Consider the following 7,232-nt stretch of genomic DNA (forward strand, 5'->3'; position numbering starts at 1 on the left):
GGCATTAGAAACTATGCATAAGTAGAAATCATAAGGTAGAGCAGAGCAGAAGTTAGCCAGCCATATAAAGATAAAGGTGCTAGAGCTGCCCTGGGCTCTACATGACTCTCCTATTCCCAAATGTCATTCTAGTCTTGGAAAGGCTTGGCCACTTTGGGACATCAAGAAAACCACCTACATAGCTAGAATTTCTGTCTTCACTAGTAGCACCATGATAGCTCCCCAACCCTTATGAAAAATTGAGTAGTTTTTTGAACTGAGTAGATAAACAAAAGACCCCTAGCAACAGCAATATGTATGACTTCTTCTTTTTAATCTTACAGATTTAAAGGGGACCAAGTTAGAAAGTCAGTTTAGTCAGCCCAGAACCCAATCACCTTGTGCCCATTAGTGGAACACGCAGGCCAGACGGTAAGGACCAGATCCCAACACCATCACTTGCTAATGTGTGATCTTGGGCAAGCTGCTGAACCTCTCTTACCTCAGATTCCACGTCTGTGAAATGGGAATATTTACAGTACCTAGCTCATGAGGTTGTTAGGATTTAATGGAGTAATAACAAGACTCAACCTTGGCATGTGGTTAGTAATCAATAAATGTCAGCTTGTGAGTTGGGGGTTTTTGCCTGAGTTGTTCCCTGCAATATTCCTAACACCCAGACTTGTACCTACACACAGTTAAGTATGCAATAAATATTTATTCAGTGACTTAAGGAAATACTACTATGTGAATTATTAGGTCCACTCTTTTACTTGCCCCTTCCCCAGCTGGTTACTAGGCCAGAGGTGTCATGTCACAGGCGTGCCCATGGACAACATCCTCCTAAAAGTTCCTGAAAGCATGTAAACAGAGAGTGCTAATGGAATTCATAGGCCCTATTTCAAAGGAGCCTGCTGTTCAGAATATATTATCTTTATTTAGCATTTATATTACACTTTTATATTTTCAAAGCCCTTTTCAGTTTTTTTAACTAAATATTTGTTATAACATTCCTACGTTATCTTTCATAAGGGAGGTAACTGAGGCATGGTTCCAATCGTTAATACCTATATCTAGAATAAAATTCATCACATAAATACAGTTAAGTGTAACTGTACAATAAAAAAAAATCTGGAACATTACTTTGTTCATGTAGAATGCCGAATGGAATGTCAGCGTTCGAGAAGAAGACAATCTGTTACTTTAAATTATACTAGCTCTGCCTTTCACTTGGTTCTATTTCAGGAACTAGAATCAATAGAAAGGTTTTTAAACTGGGGTTTCTCAATGGGTTTGAAGACTGTAAGGAATAAAATTTTGAAATTCAGTATTGAAACATTTCACCACATCTCAGTAATTTCCCAATCTTTTTCTACGAAAACCTCTCCAAGTAGTTCTTTCCTCCTGTCAGTGTGTTGGGGGCTTCTGTATGCATGCCCTTGGAATTTGTAGACCATGAAGAATGAAAGGGTAAAAATCAGTATACCATTGATGAAATCAGTCAAAAGTAATCTAGTTTAAGGAGATTTGGGAAATGCCCAAATCCAATCAAGTGTCTCTGTGGAGTTGCAGGAAAGTCTGAAAATGTATTGGACTGAAAAGAGATACTGAGTTGTGGTCACTATTCTGATTGGCTTCACTATAGATTAAAATAATCCTAACTCAGAGGAGCCCTCAATAAAGCTGGATGATCTATTTCTTTGACTCTAGTTGACTTCCTCTTCTACAGCCCAACCAGCTGTGTACAAATCTCAAGGCCAGATTCCACTCCAGGTTTCTTCTATCCCAATGTAAGCTCCTTCAACTCTTCCCTTCAACTTCTAAATCTCTCTCTTTTCCTCTCCCATCTCCAGGGAAAAATATCCCTACTTCTTCCCCAGGCTGTCTCTCTAAATGTGCTCTTGATCACACCCTCTCTCTATTCCTCCATAAATTTTCATTATTCTCCCGATATTTACAGTTTGCTATTCTCCACTGGCTTTCTTACAGCCCCCAAATATGCTCATATCTTCCCAGTCTTAAAAAAGAAAACCTTTTGTCAGTTCTACATCCCTTCAAATTGTCCCAAAATCTCTCCTTTCCTTTGCTGCCAAACGTCTTGAACAAATAGTTTGCACTCAACTTTCTTAATTTCCATACATCTGATTCATTCTTTAATCCACGGACGTTACTGAATGTGCTTTCTTCTTTTAAAGTCTCCAATGACTTCCTAAATGTCAAATCTAGTGGCCACAGTCCAATTCCTATATAAGTGCTTCCTAGAAGCACTTGACAAGTGTTGACTAATTCCTTCTTTGAAACTCTCTTCTCACGTAACCTCTTTGTCAATTCACTTTTCTGGCTGTTCTCTTGTCCCTTGGACCTAGCCCCTCTTTCTCCTCCCACCTGATAAATATGAGTCCTTCTGGAGTTAAGTTCTGGTCTTCCCTTCTGTTTTTATACTCTATCCTGAGGGAACTCATGTACTCCCTCAGCATCATTTGAACTCATCTTTGTGTACAGAACTCCTGGACCACATTTTTGTTCATGAGCATTCTACAGAGCTTCAGACTTACATTTCCACTTTCTTGAGCTATAAATCCACGTGGATAGTCTATGTGTTTGAAGACAACGGAATAATGTGGTGGTTTAAAACAAAGAAAAGCTTTGGGGTTAGACCTGTGTTGGGGTCCCAACAGTAGGTTCCACTACTTAACTAGGTATTAGTAACTTAATCAACCTACACTGAGTTTCCTCCCATGCCCAATAATATCTCCTGTGCTAACCATTATCAAGATTAAAGGAGATAGTGCATGTAAGGCGCCTAACACATGAGCTTAATGAATGGCTTCTTCTGCCTTCTCCATCTCAGTTTATAATGCCCCAGCGCTCTCAGTCACTGATTTAACTACAACTTCCTCTTGCTGCCACCCACATCCAGTTGGTCACCAGATCCTACTGATTGTTCCTCTATAATATCTCTCCTCTAATCCCTCCCTGCCTTTTACTATTTCCTCTGCCACTACCCAGCCTGGTCTCCTGCCAGGCTTATTACCCTATGTTTCTAACTACATCCTTGCCATTACAATCATTCTCCTCGAGTCCAGAGTTAGTAATATTACTCCCCTGCTCCAAATCCCTAAATAGTTCCTCAGAACTTTAGAAAAAATTTATCTCATTGGTCTGGTATTTCGTGCCTTTCAAGCAATGGAACAAACTGGCCTTTCTATCTTCAGCCAGTACACCCCACAAACCCATGCATAAGCCACGCCAAGCAAACCCAGTACATTGTCACCTGTCTTTGCTTTTGTTCATGCTATTTCCTAAGCTTGAGATGCCCATTCTCTGTCCCCACTTGACCTATTGAAATTTCTAACTCTCTCAAACAGATATTTGTACATCCATGTTTATAGCTGCATATTCACAATAGCCAAAAGGTGGAAACAGCACAAATGGCCATCAACAGATGAATAAACAAAATGTGGTGTACACGTGTAATGGAATATTATGTATCCTTATAAAAGGAAGGAAATTCTGACACATGCTATAACATGGGTGAACCTTGAAGACATTATGCTAAGTGAAATCAGCCAGTCACAAAAGGACAAATATTGTAGGATTACACTTATCCGAGGTACCCAGAGGAATCAAATTCACAGAGACTGAAAGCAGAATGATAGTTGTCAGGGACTGTGGGAGGGGAAAATTGGGAGTTGTCATTTAATGGGTACAGTTTCAGTTTTGTAAGATGAAAAACGTTTTGGAGATGGATAGTGGTGACAGTTTTTTGGCAACAATGCAAATGTACTTAATGCCACATAACCGTACATTTTAAAATGGTTAAAATGGTCAATTTTATGTTATGTATATTTTACCTCAATTAAAACTTTTTCCTAACTCATCTTAAGTTACATATATTAAGTACCAGGGACTGTGCTAGGCACCTGGAATACAAACAAACAAACAGATAAATAATAAAGTGCTACCTGTCCCAGAAGAGCATATAATTGAGAAGGCCTCAAATTCTACCTCTACCGTGAAAAACTCCAGGTCATTACACTTGAAATTTAAAGCTTTCTTCTGTCTCTACCTATTTTAGCACTTGTCACATCCTGCTCTATATTATATCTGGTCCTCGTAAACGTTTGTCTCTCTTTTGAGATAATAAAATGCCCTAAGGTCAGGAGCTCTATCTTATCTATTCATTTTTTAAATCTATCATAGCACTTAATACAGTTCATTGCACATAATGGGGGCTCAATAAATACTTGTGGAGTAGAACAGCATGGAAGGGAAGTTAAATTCAGCCATCAATGATGTTTCAGGCCGAAAATGACACCATCTCATAGACAGGCCTTCCTCAAAAGGGGCATACTGACCAATAACATACTCTAACACAAAGATCAAAGGAGAGCCCTGCCTCTATAACACAACTACATCACTCAGTACCGGGTACTTACAGCTGTTCTGGATTCCATTTATGATCCTCAGTAAACGGGCTATCATCTCACATTTGAATGAATTTTCTAAAATTTCAAACTTAAAGCCATGGTTTAAACATAGATGGATGGACCTAGGCACTGTCTGGCATGTTTATTGTCAGAACTGTGAACCGATCATTAAGAGTTTTGTGAAAAGAGGTATAGCCACTAACAGTTGGTTTCCCTTCCTGACCCACTGGAGTTTGGAGGAGTCCATCTGACAGCTGGTTTGGTTTTGAGTACATGGCAATAATAATCAGCACAAAGAGCACTTAGGAATCTACAACTTTCTATCTTCTGATAACCCTTTAATTATAAATCATCCAGGTAGCATCAGACACTTAAGACTATTTTCTTGAGTACTAGGAAAATTTTTCCTTCATCAAGATGGGATTTCTCTTTTCATCTTCAGGAGCAGAGTTCTCTGTTTTATTGTCTAGATGAGACTTAGGTCCCCCGGTGCTTAATAATTATGCCTAATAATTTACTGAGTGATTACTGTGGGCCAAGAACTGTGGAAGGCACTTTCCTTATATTATCTCAGTCTTCTTGGCAATGCTATGATAGCAAGGTGGATTTCTTTTTTTTGTGACTACCCTAGATTCTTTTCCTCTTCTTTCATTGATAACACCAACTTTCCCTTTAGGGAGCTTGCAGACTCATTCCATGTGGCCTCAGGTACCTGTCAAGTCCACAGCTTCCTAACACCAAGGAATGGGTGGGTGATGGAAATGAGGCTATTTAGACTCTGTCAGGAGTGTTGATTATTGATTCGTGGGCCGAGTGACAAGAGTAGCTGGCTGTAGGTAAGTTATTTCAGAGCGCACTCCCCAGAATTCCTGAATGATATCCGCAGAGTAGCCCCAGTGCCTGTTTTCCCCCAGGCCTGATCACTTAGCTTTTCCTTCAACTTTTCGACATACTAAATTTTGTTCTAATAAATTCTGCTTTTTAAAAAAATCTAATATTAGCCAGAATCAGTTGTTGGTAACCTGAAAATCTGCCTCGTAAGGTAGTATATTTGTTTCTATTGCTGTGTAACAAAGTATACCACACTTAGCTGCTGACAAATACACATGTTTATGCTCTCACAGTATCTATGGGTCAGGGCTCCAGGCATAGCTAAACTGGGTCCTCAGCTCAGGGTCTCATGGGCTGCAGTCAAGGTGACAGCCAGGGCTAAGGTCTCATGTGAGGTTTGGAGGTCTCTTCAGAGCTCATGTGGTTGTTGGCAGAATCCTTCTCCTTGTGGTTGTAGGACTGAAGTCCCTTTTTCTTGCTGATTGTCTGCTGAGGCTGCCTATTGTCAGCTCCAGAGGCCCCTGCAGTTCTTTGCCACATCCACAGACCTCTCACAACAGGAGAGTTTGCTTCTTCAATCCTGGCAAGATTAAAGAAGCAAACATTGAATGTCTCTCTCACTTTGAATGTCTCCCTTCAGGGAGGCCCTGGACCCTCCTTTAAAAGGCTTACCTGATTAAGTCAGGTCCACCCAAGGATAATCACCCTTTTGATTAACTCAAAGTCAGATGATTAAAACCTTAATTACATCTGAAAAATCCCTTCTCTTTTGTCACATAACATAATCTAATCACTAGAGTAAAATCCCACACATTCATCCCACAGTCAAGGAGAGATGATTAGACAAAGAATACACACCAGCTGGGGGGAAACTTGGGGGCCAGCTTATAATTCTACCTAACACAGATACCTACTCTTATTATCCCCATTTTACAGATGAATAAACTAAGGTTTAGAGATGTAAGTCATTGGTCAAGATGACAAACTTCTAAATGTTAATGTCAAGTTTTGAACTAGGCCGATGGCCAGTGTTTAAGCTCACTCATGCTATTCTTGAAATGATTTTTATTTCCTTCATCTAAATCTTCTTGTGCTTGCAGAAACTTTTCTGTATTTTTAAGAGTTTGTCTAGCTTTTTCCACCTTTTCTGAATACTCTCATTCTCTACATCACATGTCTGTATAGACAATGGGGGCAAGTCACTACAGAGATACGAAGGCATTTGACATCTTTAGAACAATATCATACGCGAGTCATCATGCTAGACAGCGTGAGAAAAACCAAGGTGGACCCCCAAGAAACCCATTTTCTTCAGAAGATACAAGATCAGTCAAAAAAGTATGAATACATGTGGGAAAATAGTAAAAGAGTGCACAGAAGAGGGAATAATGAATCCTAACTGGAATAAAAGGATGAGAGAAGTTTTCTCAAAGGAAATGAGTAGGATATTGCCTTACAGGAAAGTGAGGAGGTGGCAGGGAACATGGGGAAGAAGCTTCCTGAAGCTCCAACCTCTCATGAGTTCCTCCTCACTTGATCCTTGCTCACGTAAGTAGACACACAAGAAGTCTTTTCAGAATTAAAAATATGATAATGTTACCCCACATCTTGAGATTCTGCTTTCTTTGGTTGACCTAAGGTAGTTTAGAAACCAAGGAAAATAAATCAATTTTGATGAAAATATAGAAAAATAATCTCACACTAAATAATATCATCTAAAGCATGTTTTCACTGGGCTATTAATGTGTATATTATGCCAGCTTATTGACTGTACTTTTCTTACGTGATTTATCCTGTTACTTTTTGGAGAATCCATTTTTTTCTCTTAGGCCCAAGGTGCCATTGATGGCCAATAAGGCAAATAGCACTAATATCAGTAGGGAAGGTACAGAAAACAGAGGAGAAATAGCATTCTAAATTACATCAAACCATAGTATATCTATACCAGAAATACTATGTGCATTTGTTTTGCTAGAAATTTTATATGAAACA

Source organism: Physeter macrocephalus, chromosome 10, assembly GCF_002837175.3.
Source record: "Physeter macrocephalus isolate SW-GA chromosome 10, ASM283717v5, whole genome shotgun sequence".
Taxonomy (NCBI): Eukaryota; Metazoa; Chordata; class Mammalia; order Artiodactyla; family Physeteridae; genus Physeter; species Physeter macrocephalus.